The sequence below is a fragment of the Aulonocara stuartgranti genome (genome assembly GCF_965226115.1).
Source record: "Aulonocara stuartgranti genome assembly, chromosome: 7".
Taxonomy (NCBI): Eukaryota; Metazoa; Chordata; class Actinopteri; order Cichliformes; family Cichlidae; genus Aulonocara; species Aulonocara stuartgranti.
In genome coordinates this window covers 48716127-48733173 of record NC_138945.1, presented here as the reverse complement: position 1 = coordinate 48733173, position 17047 = coordinate 48716127, and the positions used below count along the sequence as shown (strand labels likewise).

General features: G+C 41.3%; 1 long non-coding RNA gene across 1 annotated transcript; it reads left to right on the top strand.

Moving 5' to 3' along the window:
• Nucleotides 1-621: 621 nt before the first annotated feature.
• LOC309711423 lies at nucleotides 622-5739 on the top strand. The gene is made up of 3 exons (XR_014277973.1): nucleotides 622-1091; nucleotides 1169-1330; nucleotides 5212-5739. It is a non-coding gene; the product is annotated as an uncharacterized lncRNA (long non-coding RNA).
• Nucleotides 5740-17047: the final 11308 nt, after the last annotated feature.

Here is a 17047-nt window from a genome sequence, read left to right as displayed (position 1 = left end):
TAAGACACACTCATTAAAATAAAATGGAAAACAATTTGGGGGGGGGGGGGGGGGTTTACCTCACCAGAGAACAAAAAAAAAATTTTTTACCTGATGTTGTTCTACAAATTTTTACGGTTTGCTTCTGAGTCAAAGGTGGGTTTGTAGAAGAGAAATACTGTGCAAACTCTGTGTCGATTTTGGAAATGAAACGCACCAATCTGTAACTCAACCCGAGGAAGTGCGGTCCTGAGGTGGACCTGAAGGTGCAGGAGCAGGGTGGAGGCCCAGACGTGGTATGCAGGACCCAAGTGAGAAGTTATTTTAAGCAAGAACCCTTCTGGAAATTCAACAGCAATGTCTGCTTCCACTGCTGTTCATCACCGGCGTCGCTCCGCAGGCCACCACGTAACAATGTGAACCATCCAGTGGGTGGAAAAACTTTGCTCTTTAATCAAATTCTAAAGCAGTCGAGAGTGTGGACTGAATATCTGTTTGCCAAACAATGAGCTTTATGTTTGCAACCAGTGCAAAATATAAAAGGTTTTCAAGGGGAGTTCTCCTGTGAAAACAGCTGTAAAATGTTGTTTTTTAGCTCCAGCTTTGACAAGTCTGAGAACAGATCAAGTGATCATGACAGTATTGTAGGTGTGCCTTGGAAAAAAAAAACCTTTAACAAACTTTTAAATGTGCAGCCTAGTAGTTAGGGATGGGTATCGAAAGCCGGTTCTTGTTGAGAACCAGTTCCCACTGTTTCAATTCCTTGGAATTGTTTGCCATTTTTGCAAACGATTCCCTTATCGATTCCAGTCGCCCCGAATGACGTCACCACGTTGCGGAGCGTCATTTACCTGGCAGGAAACACGGCGGCTCAAACGCTCAAAAGTTTGGTTATACTTTACGAGAGCGGATGACAACAGGGCAACTTTCAATACTTGCAAAGTAGATATTTCATTTAAGGGAGGAAACACTACGAATATGCAAAAGCATTTGCTCACAAAACACACGATGACCTTAAATGAATGTCGTGTTTTTAATTCAGCTCCGGACTCGTGAATCTCAACCCAGCAGCAGCGGTAACGTTTGCACGTCCTCTCCCGTTAATGCGGCAGGTAAATAATCAACTAACAGTGCATATTATGTTAGCGCGATCTGGCTTATTACAAACCTGCCATTACTGTGCATTTAGGTGACCATGATGAGAGAGACAGAGTCTGGCTGGCTCAGATGCTGGCAGTTCTCGCTGCAGTCTACCGGTAGCGTCTCCTTTCAGGCCAGGATAGACGAATGTCACCGAGCAGTGACTAAGTTTGTGGTCAAAGGCTTGCCACAGCAGATGCCCCGATTTTCAGTAAGTGAATGTGTTTAATTGTAGGCAGGGACATTACTGGATATTCTTGTGCAATTGCTACAGAATAATTTATGTTATACTTTGTTATTGCTACAGAAGAATATTTATTTTATTATTTTACATTTACAATTTTTTTTCCTGGGGACCCTGTGACACCCCATTGAAGAGCCGTAGGCTGGATCTCTTAAGATCTCACTGTTGGGTTTGTAAGGCCATGTTACTCCTAAATTTCTATCTTGTTCAAAGAGAAGATATAAAACAAAGTTCTAAGCTAATCGACCTTAGTGTTCTCCTTTTTTAAAAAGAATCGATAAGAGAATCGATAAAGAATCGAATCGTTAAACAGAATCGAAAATGGAATTGGAATCATGAAAATCTTATCAATACCCATCCCTACTAGTAGTTCATGTTTTTTCCCATTTGAATGTGAGAAACGTTTACGGATAATTTTTTTTAATGCCATTCTGTCAGATGATGTGAAGGTGATGTGAAACCAGTTGAAGCAAACATCGACCTTCAAGCCATATTGTGAGCAGTAGCAAAATCCTCAAAGTAATGGCTCAAAAAGAAGAAACGAAAGCTTGTGAAATTCCATGGTCACCTCGACTTGCAACAGAAAAGGTGAAATGATTTCAATTGCAGGGGGCAATCCTGGTTTCTGAGACCAAGGGTGCACTTACATCATCCACTGAAGAATAAATGCTTTAAAAAGTGCATTTTCTTTGCGGTGTTGTACATGTGCAGCAGCTTTACTTGATTTAAAGAAGATCAAACATTTTTCTTGTTTGACTATGTCAAGAAAAAGTCAATGACAGCTATGCAGTGTCCTACACTCTAATATGAATGCATACATAACAGTACTGTCCTCGCTTCTACCATGGCGTTGTTTTTGTTTTGGCACAGGAAAACAATGTGCACTTTGCACAGGCCTGAATCATACTAACACATCTCCTGTGAGTTCACTTGACAGTTTAGACACCAGGAATGTGACTTGTTTACAAAGTGAGTGGGTGTTTTCATTGCTGGTGAGGAAGATTTGCTGGGATGTGGCTAATTTCTGGCACTATCTGTTCACAGTTTAGTCTCAAACCATTGAGGAATGCTTGAGTCAGAGGAGGACAAAGACAACAAAAATCACGGGCTGCAAACATTACAGGAAAACAAACTTGGCATGCCTCCATGGCTGAGCAACCAGGGTAGATTTAGCGTTTTTGTCTCTTTTTTCCCCCTCTTATCGTCTTCCCTTTGGTCCATTCTTAAACTCCAGCATTTGCACAGAGCGTGAGGTTACCAGATAACCAGGCTCAGCTCATTCACTCCTGTGTTGTAGGTCACACTCTTAATGTAGACTCTTTCTGGGATTTGTATTTTCCCACTTTGAATTTCACCTCTAAGAGTAACTGAGAAACTTTATAAAGTCTGCCTGTTACACTGAACGGATACTGAGGGACTAGAGGTCTACGACGAACGACTATTAAGTGTCCTGTTAAGTCCTTAGATAGTGTCGCAGTTACTGAGGTCTTTTTGTTCGTTTTCTTACTTTTATTCTTTTTAAGAACTCAAAGTGGGATCACTAGTATAAACCGTTCAAGGCAACATGTCTTCTCCGAAGCTGAAATTTCCCCGTTTACCATTGAGTATTAAGTCTGTGAATCCAGAAGGATCAGGATAAGTCTGTGATCATGTTTTGGGAATGTGATATTTATTTGTGAACATTTTATTCCATTTTCTGTCGCTATTCCTGCTCTGGGTTATGTGGTCAGCACTCTAAACATAGACCTCTAGACCTTCCTTTCCCTGAGGCACCTCTTCCTGCTCTTCTAGGGGGACACCAAGGTGTCCCAAACCAACCAGGAGACATTATCTGTCCACCGTATGCTCAACCTGTTCTAGGGTCTCTTCCTCAGTCAGACATGCTCGAAACATGTCACCTAGGAGACATCCAGGAGGCAGTCAGATGCCCAAGCCACTTCAATTTACTTGTTTTGATGTGAAGAAGGAACAGCTCTACTCTGAGCCCCTCCCAACTGACAGAGCTCCTTAACTTAACCTAAATCTAAAGCAGAATTCATGCAGAGTGTGTTTGCAGTCTGCTGGCTGTCCGGGGATGGCCCATCTACCTGCAGTAAGCTCTGTTTTCAGGTGGAAGCAGTGCAAAGTATGTCATACAACTGGTCTCTGGGGCACTTTTGGTTGTGTTCTTGTTGGTTCGTCACCCTGGAGAGGAACGAAGTTATAACAGTCACTGTCCAGGCAGTCACTGTCTGTGCTTTTCATGCTGTATTTTTCTTTCAGTCACTACTAAGACCTCATGGCCGTAGGGGTGAGGTGGGTAGACAGACAGCTTTGCTCTTGCTTCACAACAGCAGAATAGTACACTGTCCACATTACTTAAAACTATGCATCAATCTGTCTGTTAATCTCGCACTCCCTTCTTTCCTCATACGTAAAAATGAGCTGTGTCCTAAGGTGAGGATTTCAAGGATTTAAAATTATGTAAACTCCTCCACTTGGGGCACAACTCATTACTACTCCTAACCCATAGTGGGGTTTTCCAGCAGAGAAAACTTCAGGTGGTGTTAAGTTTTCATCCCAGCTGTTTCACACTTGCAGAGTGTGCAAGCGGGAGGTCATCACTTGGTGAAGTCAGCAAAAACACAGCATTTGCAAAAAGCAGACCCTCTGCACTTGGCAGCCCCTACAAACTCTGGCTACGTCCACACTAATGCATTTTATCTCCGTTTTGGCCTCCCGTCCACACTAATCGCTCATGGAAAACGCAGCGTTTTCAAAACGCTCTCGAAAACGCATACATTTGAAAATGGTGCTGTCACGTCGCAGTGTGGACTAAAACGATGACATATGTTAGTCATATGATGCAGTCATGTGACCAATTAAACTAAGATAGCGGAGTAAATAAGCGGCAGACTAAATGAGGCAGGTCGAATCTTCTTGTGTTTCACGCATGCGCAGTACTGGAACATAAGCGTTTTCAGCCATTTCAATGTGGACGCGCAACTCTGTGAAAACGACTAAAAAAAACGTTAGTGTGGACGCAGAGAATTTTCAGATGAAAACGCAGTTTTCAAATCTATCTGGGCTAGTGTGGACGTAGCCTCTGTCTGAGAAGAATAAGTCTGGATTACTTCTGAGAATGTGAGCCAGGCTCTTCCTACACTTGTACAGGGACCACCACACACCACACCCCAAAGGATGAAGTCCTCACACACTGTTCAATATCATCTAGAGGATATTTGTGAAGCTATGTTGCAAAATGTCAAATCTCACAGCGTGAATGAGTCCTTAAAAGATTCTGGGATCCAGATCAAAAGCTCATTTAAAAATAAAGTCCCGCCTTCATTAACAACGTTCATGCCAGTTCATCCATAATGTTTTTGAGGGTTGCTTCTAGCAAACAGGCAACCAGACAAATAACCTCCTTGGTGGAGATTAAATCTCAGATACTAACACTCTATTGTGTTTCTTGTCCCTCGGCAATATTTAAGAAAACAGGGGGAAAAAACTCATGCCCAAAACTTTTTCATACCAGTTAACCAGTCCCAGTTGGATGTATTTCATTCTCAGAGTTTGTGTTCAATGATGGAGGGGTTGACTATGAAAACATTCCAGTGTTTCATTCCAACAATACATATTCACCATTAAAAACAAGCAACTGAGTAACACTCTTCCCAAAACAGTGTGGTCAATAACACTAAAGTGGAAACATCAAGCAATGAGTACTGTACATCAGAGAGCAGTGAATCACAAAGCGTGGACGTCTGTGTTGTTGGAATAAAACCTTTTAGTTACGCTTGGCTGTATCATTTCTACAGCCTAGTGTTAGTTTTTCAGTGTTGACGTTTGCTCTGTTTCTCAAACAGATTATCTGTCCCGAGGGAGACCAGCGAGGAGCAAGTTTGGTATGCGATAGCTTTGCTAAAGTGTGTGTATAGATGGCTGTCACTGTTAAAATCATCATTCCAGTGCCTGTCTAAAAGAAGCCTGTGGTTCTTTGTTTTGTTTTGTTTTTCATCTTACACTCAAAATGAAAGTGAAGGCAAGATTCTTAAGTGGTTTGGGCCTCAAAAATATATCTGCAGGATCTGATTCATTAACTGGATAGATTTTTTTTATTGTTATTATCATTCTCGGCAGATGGACACCCATCCCCGAGCCTGAATCCGCTGGAGATTTCTTCCTTTTAAAAGGGAGTTTTTCCTTCCCATTGTTGCCAAAGTGCTTGATTTTTGATGATTTTTTTTTTTTTGGGGGGGGGGTTGTATTATTGTAAGGTCTACCTTACTCTATAAAGCACCTTGAGGTGACTGTTGTTGAGATTTGGTGCTTTATAAATAAAACTGAATTGAATTGAATTCTTCTTTTGGCCCGTTCTTAAACCTCTAGATGTCAACAATTTTTTCTTTCCTGCACTCTATTTGAAATACATACAATACTCAAAGTTACAGAACTCAGTGTTACGATCAAGCACATACCATTGTGATTCAGTGCAGTCAGATATGTTGGTACTAGCCCATTAGTTGTACAGAGATGAAGTTGCTACATTAAAAATGCCTGTTGTCATTAGGCTTATATGAGATCATTAAAAAAACGAGTCCATGCCTCCATCCCTGCTATGCGATGAAGGTCTCGTCTGCAGTCACTTGAACCTCACCTGCAAACACACCTGCCTCTCATTCCCTTGAAGTAGTTATCAGCAGTCAGTTGTGTTTGCACAGCCACACAACTGTCTTCTGTCTTCTTGTTTGCTTGTCTTTTGGGAGGGGATTGTATTTTCATATTTATTTACATGCAGTGACATTTACTTTCATGGAGGTCTATGCCTTTATTTTTTTTTTTTTTATAAGATAAAATCAAAAAACAGCGAAGGTAGAATATTCACTGTCATGGAAACCACCAGATACTGTACGTGGACTCACTGAAGGTTCAGTTTGGTGAGTTTATTTACAGTGAATGATGCACAGTCGAAAACACAAGAATAATGTTAGTGATACTCAAACACAAAGCACTGCTCACCGTATTCCACAAATAGGTCTCTCCAGGAGAAAACATGCATAAACATGCTCATTTATTCCAGATATTATTGTAATTACTTATTGTCACTAGATTACACATGCAAACCTGTCTCTGGACAGCTGACAGTGAGCCAGTTAAACAACAACAACATGTGGTTATAAGTTAAAATTACACCAGCTAATGTTAGGCTCAAGTGTCCTAAAAATCACACTTTCTAAATAGTTTCTGATTACAACAATGTTAAATCCACTTCCAAGAAAGTTTTTTAATGTTAGCTAAAAGCACCAAATTGAGGCTAACAGCAGCTAACAGGGGCGAAAACCACAGCACTTACCTGCAGACACGTTCAAGATATACTCAAAAAAATAATCAAATATACTCATATAACAAAAATATACTCAAAGAAGAACAGTGGCCAGACTTGTTTGTCCTACAGCAGCTAACGTAGCTAGGGTTATGCACTTGAACTGAGAGAGGTAAGAAAACTGAATTCAGTTTACTGCAATCAACAATCTTGTGACATGTAGCGGTGAGATTTTACACGCTGTGCCTTTGAAGTTTCAATATCTATGAAACTGAATACAGTAATGTGTAATTCATCAGCTGCATTCAAAAACTGCAGCTTCCTTGGTCTGATATTTTTCTGCAGTCATGTCTAGCTTAGAAGAAAAAGTGTAGCTGTGGATCAATCGCTAACATTAAAATGACTATCCCATTTTGTAATGCAGAGTCTGTTAGATTATTATGATTCACTGAGAAAGCTGCTGAGTGGACTTGAGTAATCTGTCTGTGAAGGTTCTCAGTCATCCAGGTCATCGTAGTCAAAGGAGCTTGCAAAGAAAAGTGTCTGGACTTCTTTAAGTTACTTGAAGACGTTTCACCTCTCATCTGAGAAGCTTCTTCAGTTCTAAGGTCAAATGGTGGAGAGTACCTCCTGTTCGACTCCCATCACCCTCTGGAACACAAACTTGGAGTAATTAGGACCCTACACCACCGGGCAGAACATGTTCCCTCTAAGCCTGAAGGAAAAAAGAAGGAACACACACATGTAAAGGAAGCACTCAAAACGTGCAGCTATCCTAAATGGGCGTTCTTAAAGTCAGCAAAGAGGCACAGAAAAGAAGACCAGACACCAGCGAGGGAGGATAAGAAAGACAGACGCAACAACATTGTCATCCCCTATGTAGCCGGTGTATCAGAGAAACTCAGGAGAGTTTTCTCCAAGCACGACATCCCGGTGCATTTCAGACCCAGCAACACGCTCAGACAGAAACTGGTTCACCCGAAAGACAAAACGCCATAACACAAACTTAACAATGTGGTGTATGCTGTACAGTGCAGCGAGGAATGCCCAGACCTCTACATTGGAGAGACCAAACAGCCACTTCACAAGCGCATGGCACAACACAGAAGAGCCACCTCCACAGGACAAGACTCAGCAGTCCATCTGCATCGTAAGGATAAAGGACACTCTTTCGAGGATGCCAATGTTCACATTTTGGACAGAGAGGACAGATGGTTTGAAAGAGGAGTGAAAGAAGCCATCTATGTCCACTGTGAGCGACCATCTTTGAACAGAGGCGGGGGTTTACGACACCAACTCTCTGCCATCTATAACCCAGTTTTGAGATCCCTTCCCAGACGCCTTAACGCCCACTCACATCCTGGGCCACCTGATCTCAGGAATTCACATGATAAGGTGGGGCCAGGTTTCACAATGAACACACCCGAAACTCTGGCTGATTGGGTCCCACACCCAGTTTCACACCTTGGCTCAGGGGATTAGAGGAACATCAGGGGGTCCTTTTGTCCCTCTTTGGGGGGATACTCCCACTAGGTTTATATCTGGACTCTCCACCATTTGACCTTAGAACTGAAGAAGCTTCTCGGATGAGAGGTGAAACGTCTTCAAGCAACTTAAAGAAGTCCAGACGCTTTTCTTTGCAAGCTCCTTTGACGACTTGAGTAATCATTAATACATTTGCCCCACCTTGGCTTGTCCTACTGCAGGAAATCTCAATACTGTGAAATAGGGCTATTGTTACGCCATAGCCTTAAACTTTAACCCTGTACAGCACAGCACTGCCCCAGGGCAACAGAAAGTTTTTTTAAGACAGTACATGTGAACTTAAATGATGCCAACCAATCAGAGTGTTTGGGAAAGTATCACATTTCTGTCCAACCACCACTTCCAGGTGTAGGGGCAAGTTGAAATGTGGTCCTAAATATAAAATTGCACAAAGTCTGTGCAATCCCAAAAAACAAAACAAGAAGATAGGGCAAGCCAGTGGTGGGATATCTTAAAAGTATGAAAAGAAGAGAAAAAAGCAGAGATCCACAGCTCGCATTCCAGATCAAAATCTTATCTTGGACAATACAATATAATATATCACTCTGGCCAACATCACCTCAGCTAGTCGTGGCAGATGGCCACCCCTCCCTGATTCTGGTTCTGCCGGAGCTTTCTTCCTGTTAAAAGGGGATTTTTTCCTTCCTGCTGTAGCAGGAAGGGCATTCTCTGTAGTGTTCTAGGTTCATTACATTACAATATAGACCACCTTAAGGCAAACTGTTGTTTTGATTTGGCACAGTATAAGTAGAACTGGATTGAAGTGAACACGGCAAGATGCAGGGTTCCTGTGGGCATGTGTACCTCTGTTTTACAGCACAGAAGAACTGTTTTGGAAAGTTTTACACAGAATGACAGCAGCGTCTTACAACATGAGAATAAATAAAACATGACATCAGACAATTCAAACCTAAGTCCGTATCAAGTCATATAAGGAAATACGTTTCAAGTGTTTTTCAATTCTTTGTTTCAAAATGTTTGGAAAACTTTCTGATATTTGTATTGCTTTCTAACAGTTGTGTAATGATCTACGAGTTAATAATTTTCTCTTTTGTTTTACACCATTGTTGCACAAATATCTTGGAGAGGGGATGTCTGTAATATAAAACTGTTTGTCCTGGCAATAAAATGGCCCAAAATGAGTCAGAAAATTATGTTTAATAATTTCCACCATGTTCCATCAAAATGTGTGCGCTCTCACTCCCTCTCACTTTGTGTCATTTTTGGAAAATAAGAACTGCTGCACAGTACCTGCTCAGCCACAGGTGGACAGGGACAAACAGTCAAAGCATTTAAACCAGGATTTATGATGTGTATTAACTCCATATGGTCCAAAAGTATCACAACCATTCTAAATATATTTCATTTCTAGTGTGAAACTGTAGGGACTAGTTATTCTGGGAGCCCTCAGCAGCTGAAGAGACAGACATTCCTCTCAGGACCTACCTTCAGTAGTTTCTGCAGGTTTCAAATGTGTTCATATGCAAAAAGAAGCTTTTTGGTGAATTTGACACTGTCAGGTTAGTGCAATTACTTTTATATGCCAGAAACATCAGGCATGCAGTAATACAGACTCGGCAATTCATACACACTCAACATGTCTCCTGTGTGAAGTCTGTTTGCTTATTTGTGTGTGTCGGCTCAGTCTCGCCATGAATTCCAGCTAATCGTTCCATTTTCTTCCAGGCCGCTCTCTTTGTTTCCCCTCGCCTGTAAATACAGTGGGTGCAGACATTAATGTCTGCCCACATCTGTCCACTGTGTAATCACAAATTCTCTGGAAAGCTGCGGCTAACTTTCAAATTAGTTTATAGAAATGCTAGATAAGCATCACAGGCAACAAGATCATTAGGAAATTTTTGAATTTCAAAACATTTTACGCTAAAATGCACTCAGTTTTCATCAACGGCAACACCAATGCTCAGACTGAGGATAACTTGCAACAGTTTCAGGAAAGACTAAGTGTGTCCTTTAGCCTACTTATTTCTGTTGCCATGGTGGGAGTTTTGTCAGTTTAGTCATCTAATGTTTAAAATGAAGTTCTATGAGAATCTGTGCTATACGTGGTGTGCACATCACTTCAGTCTTTGCACTCTAACTTGTCTGACAACTTCAGGAGAATGTTGGCAAAAGCACGTGCAACTGATTAGTGTATAAGATAATCTGTAGAATAAAAGAGGATGGTTGAAGTCTTAGTTCAGACAATGAGATAATGTTTTTTTGTGGTTTTTGTTTCCCATAACAGGAATGTTGTTTACATGGATTGGGCAGTGTTTCAGGAATGCAGGCTGTTCCGAGGAAATGACTGTTGTCTCCAGAGGGAACTTCTACCGGCTGACTGGAAATCCAGAGGGAGAAAGGTTGACAGGGAGAGACTTTAATGGCACATTCAAAGGTTTCCTAGGAAAAGGAATACAATCTCAGATTTAATGGCATCCCCATTATTAGGTGACTTGGCATTTCGTTTAATTTCTCTCCTTGAAATTGAAAACAAAGAGTGGTAACAGCCCAGTGAGTTGTGCCATTTTTCAGTATGACGAGAGAGAGGTTTGGTTTTGTGTAAGTACAGAAAACAAGAGTTGATTATTTGCTTTTCTGCCCACACAGAGTTATAGATTGCTAAACTGTAGGCTGGGTGTTTCATCCTGTTTGATGGAAACACATAATTCTCATTAACCTGACGTTGAGTCAGAGGGGGTTTGCGGATAGAAGAAAGCGGCGGCTGGTTAACTCAATTTTCCCTTTAGATCATTCTTATAGAGTGCAGAGAAGAATAAGTGGATAGAAAATAATTCTTAATGAGCAGCACTGATTTCAGTTTTTCTGAGGCTCATTAGGTGCAAACTATGGTGCCTAAAATATCCAAATCCTTTATAGCTTGTTGCCTGTCAGTGGGATCAATTTTAATGTTTTAATTCTTTGCACATTTGTTGTTTTTGTATTTATCTGGCTACAGTATATGTTATTGTTACTGTATGTATTTAAATGGTTATCAGCTGCTGGTGTAATGTACATAACAAAGTCATAAAATATTATGATATTTGGGAATCCCCATATGCCACTCCCCTTATTGATATGTGTTGTCAATACAAACAATGGCAGTGAGAAACATAGTTTTGAATAGCTCTATATGGGATTATTATCATTTAAAGAGAACCCGAATGACACCCTGGATTCCAACCCAGGACCTTCTTGCTGTGAGGTGACAGTGCTAACCACCAAACCACTATGCTATTACTGCTATAAGAAACACTGCCCTGTTGCATGTGATCAAACACCTACACTGGGGCCTCATCAGGCAACTATGACTTTCAAGCTGACAAGAAGTCATTTTTTAAACATACTTTTTGAATTGAATATTATTTTAAAAATCAGTCTGGCACTCCTGCAGGATCCTGAAACTTTTTATCGCTTTGACAGCTTGTTAGATGGGCAATCTCTTGCAGCTGTTCAGAAGCCTTCAGGTTGAAGGTGATGAGGATAATTTTCCACAAGATGAAATCCTCCAAACACAAATGTGCTTCCATATAGCTCCAGTAAATGCATCCCACTCTAGATATCGAAAAGTGTGGGAAAGGTCCAAACACATTGTTCAAGTTAAAGAACTCCAGGCAGTTTCAAGAGAGCAATCAAGTCAACAAAGTCACCAAATAAAGAGCACCAATATTGTGTTGCTTTGTTCAGTTTTCTCTGATGGAACGTCTTTTGCTTTTGAGCGTGTTTGAGTGTTAAACCTGCAACAGGCTGGCAACCTAGCTATATGTGACAGCTGGTATAAGCTCTGCCAATGTTGAGTCGGATAAGCATGAGAAAAAAATGGATGGATGGAGTAGATAACAAATAAAGTAAAAACAAAAAAGGAAAGGGTGTCTCACACAAATGCTTTCATTTCCAACTACAGTTAAACAAAGGCTTTTACCACGTGTAACATTACTAAACACTACATCAAGGGGGGCATGAACAAGAACCCATGTCTAATCTCCTCACTGTCATGACAACATCACTAAAAGGAGGGGCAACATGAGCCAATCAAATTTCATGTGGGACAGGGCCACCCCTGGCCCTCCCTTTAGGCCTGCCCCTGGAGTTGAGTCTGACCAAAAAAAATAGTCTACCTACCTCAACTTAAAGCACTCATTAAAACCAAAGAGTGCATTAGGAAACCACACAAGATTGAGTCAACAAGACAAAACAGTCACAAGTCAAAGATACCTAAAAAACTGCTGTTGTTTTTATTTCACTATTACAAACTACTGTTGCTTGAAGTTTAGCAGTTTAGCTCTCTGGCAGTAAGAAACTGCTGCACATTTCACATGAACTTGAATAACAGGCCAAATTCTAAATTAGAGCTCAGGGAAATATCTGGTGCTGGATTTAAAATAACGAGTTAAGGTTTAAACAGATACAGAAGTACCCAAATTAGAACTACCATCACTGCAGTTTCCATGTGATGACACAGCAGTCCTGTGTCTACATTTTGTTTGAATTAGAGAGAGAGCAGTCTGGATGCAACAGCGTGTTTTTGCCCGATCTCAGAACATTTTATGTGCCCTGTATTTGTCTGACCTAAGCCTGAGTTGTCGTTTCCCAAGCAGTCCCTCTGGTTTCCTGAACTACCTCATGCCCGACTCGCTTGCTATCTAATCATCTTTGGATCTTTTGTCATGTCTTGAGAAACAGGTCTTTCCCATGTGACGCCATTAAAGCAAGTGTTACTTATTTGGGCTTGTGGAAAGGAACAAGGTTCTTATCATTTTAAAGCTGCAGCACACACAAACAGCTCAATTAAACATTTCGATTAACAAGATTAGTCAATGACATTTTTTTCTGCCATCTACAAATGAAAGCAAATAGATGTTACACAGTGTATAAAGCTTAATGTGACAGTACTGAGATGTACATGGCAATGAGTATTTACTACACGTGTCTTTCAGAAGCCAAAACCCAGTCACAAACTGCATTCTGATGTCACATTAGCACACATTTACAGACCATTAGTACAGATGAAATATGATGCTGGCTCGCAGAATCACTTCTTCTTTGTGTACGTCAGTCTGACTCGTTGAATTTCTGGTTTTCCATTTTTTTGCCAGCGTACTGTTCATGTGTATCACTGCTGAGTGGACTAACAAGTAAGTCAAATATTAAAATGTCTGTCAGTAAGAAAAGATACTGGGTTTGGATGATAAACCCCGTCTTTTGGGACATTACCGCTGTCACACCGAGGGTAAGGCTGTGTTGACTGGTCAGATGGCTTACCAAAAACACACATAGAAAAAAAGAAGAAAAAAATAAACCAAGGCAAAAGATTTTAATGGGACTTTCCAGAAGAATGTAGAAGCTTTTTGAGTCCAGCCCACTGGAATGTCCTTTCTCAACCAGCCTTTAGTCTATGCTGTTTTAGTAAGAAGTATTAAAAAAGGACCAGAAGAGTAAATGTGGAAGCCAACGGAGACGTGACCTCTAATCTCAGTGTTGGTATCTATAATGTGTGTGTGAGAGAGAGGCGGGGGTGGGGGGGAGCAAACTGGAGTTTTCAAGGCTAACGTTCTGTGCAGCAACAGAGACAAAGACTTCGATTTCTACTGGCTTGAGGAGACTTGACATCTGTTATAGGTGGCAAAGCTACACGTCTAATCTGCAGGGCTTACCAGGTAGAAGAAAGCGCGTTCACCATCTGAGAAACACTTTGATTTCTCACAGTGATTTTTTTTTTTTATTTAACCTTTATTTAACCAGGAATGTCCCGTTGAGATCAAAGACCTCTTTTTCAAGGGAGTCCTGGCCAAGAGGCAGCACATTTCAAGACAAATACATACGAACAAACAAAGTTAAAATTACACAAAACAATTACACATTATTGAGGCAGCCTGTAGGCCTTTGAGTTTGAGTTTGAGTGATGCATCTGGAACCAGTCAGGCTGAAGTCTAGGTCACCCCACCCCCTTATCAGTATTTGAGTGGAGGGCAAGAAGACAGAGGGATGAAGGAGGGCAGACAGAGAGACATAACAAGACAAAGGTCTAGACAGAACAGCAGCCAAAGGCAAACAGAGATTTAGCACAAAGAGGTAAAGATTAAGCCTGAGAAAGAGCCATGCTATGAACTAAACACAGCAGACACTTTACTATGTACGCTTTGCCAGTACCAAGTTGGACACCCTTTATTTAGGCTTTCATTGCATAGATTCAACAAAATGCTGAAATTCCACAGAGATTTTGGTGCATATTAACCTGATAGTGTTGCACAGTTGCTGCCGATTGCCATGATGCAAATCTTTGAGATCTGGAGATTGTGGAGCCCAGTGGAGGTCCATTGTGGTGCTCAAGAAACCAGTTTGAGATGATTTTAATATTGTGACACAGTGTGTTGTCCTGCTGGAAGCAGGCATCAGATGATAAGTACCCTGTGGTCATAGAGGGGCGGACATGGTCAGCAACACTTCTCAGGTAGGCTGTGGTGGTTAACCATCCACCACCACCAGCGGCCTGAATGTTTGATACAAAGTAGTTTTTTTCATGTATTATATGCCAAACTCTGACCCACCATGTAGATGGTCATAGCAGAAATCATGGCTCGTCAGACCAGCCAGAGCTTTAACAGGTTTGACACAGTGTGTGACCAGAGACGCTCTGCTGCACATCTTGGTTGAAACGAGTCGCTATTTGAGTTACTGTCGCCTTCCTATTAGTTTAAAGCAGTCTCTGCATTCTCCTCTGACCTCTGACATCAACAAGGCATTTTCAACCAGAAAACTGTCACTCACTGGATTTTTTTTTCTTTTTCAGACCCTAGAGATGGGATTGTGTGAGAAACTCCCAGCAGATCCCGTCTCAAAATTCCATCTCAGCAATTTCTGAAACAGTCAGACCAGCCAGTCTGGCACCAGCAATAACCACATTAGTTAGATCACTTTTCTGCCCCAATTTGATGCTGTCTTTGAACAGTTCAGCAGGTCATCTCCACCCTGTCTACATGCTTAAATGCAGTTGCTGCCATATGATTGGCTGATTAGATATTAGCGTTAATGTGCAGTTGAACAGGTATACCTAATAAAGTGTCCGGTGAGTATATGTCAGTGCAGGTAATTAACATTTTGTTACATTAATTGATACTTTTATGCTCACTAATGAACAAATAAAGTTCCCTCTTATGTTCCACAGTAGCAGAAATGATTGTGTAAAATCAGTGAGTGACCCTTTAAGGTCCTCTTTTGTTTTGACGCATCCTGAGAATTTCCCAGAAGACGAGTACTTCAAAAATAATTCCCATATGTTTCAGAAACACTACAGTGACCATATTTTCATCAGCCTCAACCCACACCTGCCTCTGCACACATCTCACCGTCATCTCTTAATGAAACTATTAGCTGACGCGTCAAACAGTGGAGGACTTTAAACGGCGAGTTTTGCTGACTACATCTGTACACTGTTTAGTCTCGCGATACATAAGTCATCATTTGCTGAGAAGCGTGGCTCCCACACACATGTGTCAGTTTACAAATATAGTTTCTGGAGCCGTTTCGAACCAACTTGTTAAAGATGTGATTCCACATTTAAGGTGGCCGTGTTAAACACACTGAAATCCTCAGCAGTGCTAAGCTGCTGGGTCCTACTGTAGGGGTTTGGGACAACCCTAAAGAGATCCCAAGGTATCAATTTAACTGTCAATATTTAATTTTTAAAAAAAGATTTTTGCATTAAAATCAATCAGTCTGAACAGAAAAAAAGTCTCTATATTTGAATTCCAGAACTGAATGTGAGCAAACTTATCTGGCTATAAAGTTAAATCTGTAATCCAGGATTTGCCTCCCAAAACGAAAATACATGGAGCCACAAATCTGCCTTTAAAGTTGGCTTCTTCTGTTTTTTTCTTGGCCCAGTTGTGACGTTGGCCCCAGCAGCAAGCGGGAGGAGCCGGAAGAGGGATTACCAGACCCACCATGTATTTTGATTCGACCATCTGTTGCCTTTGTTTCCTTCAGATGCTCGAGGAGGAGGAGAACGCTGTAATCCTTGTGCACCGTAGAGGTCAAGTCCATGTCATCGCAGTGGCTGCAGAAGCCAAACAGCTCATTCACAAAAGCAGCAGCATCCTCAGTGTATCCCTTTGAAATGCGCTGTGCACACGATTGCAAGCTCCAGGGAAACTCACTCCCGGCTCACTGTGAGACCTCGGATTTTGTATTATTTTTTATTAAACGTGTGATATACGTTTGGTTGTGCTGTTGCTGGGACATAAAACACATTAGCTTCTGTGCTCTGCAGCTCTGACTGATTTTTTCATTTAGGGAAACAAATGAGAACTCTGGGCATGCAGTGTCCTCTGAGGTATGCTGTCTGTGGGGCTGGAGGAGAAGTTTTCTTCCCCAGACTCTGCACGCTGAAACCTTTCCTTCACTCAGCATCCCCCCCCCCTTTTTTTTTTTCCCTTTTTTTAATAGACATCTGCTGGCACTTTAAGCCATAACGTTTTTACCATGTGCCCCTGCAGCACCACTCTGGACCTTAAAGAGGTCCAATCTTTTCCCAATGATGAGCCAAGCGAGCTGCTTTGGGATTTTTAAGAGAAAGAAGAAAAAAAAACAACAACGTATGAGCCGCAATGTAAAGGTGACTTGATGATTCCAAAAGCATGTACCTGTAGAAACAGGTATGTGAAAAATGAAACACTGCTATGTTTGCAACCATTTTAAGATTTTTATGATAAAAAAAAAAAAGCTGGATCTACTTCGAATGTTTCCTTCTCCTTGGAAAGAGGTGGTTAGCTCATCCAGGCTTCATCCAGGCTTCAGCTGCATCTGACGGAAAAAACCTCAAAGAGAGCAAAGTTGAA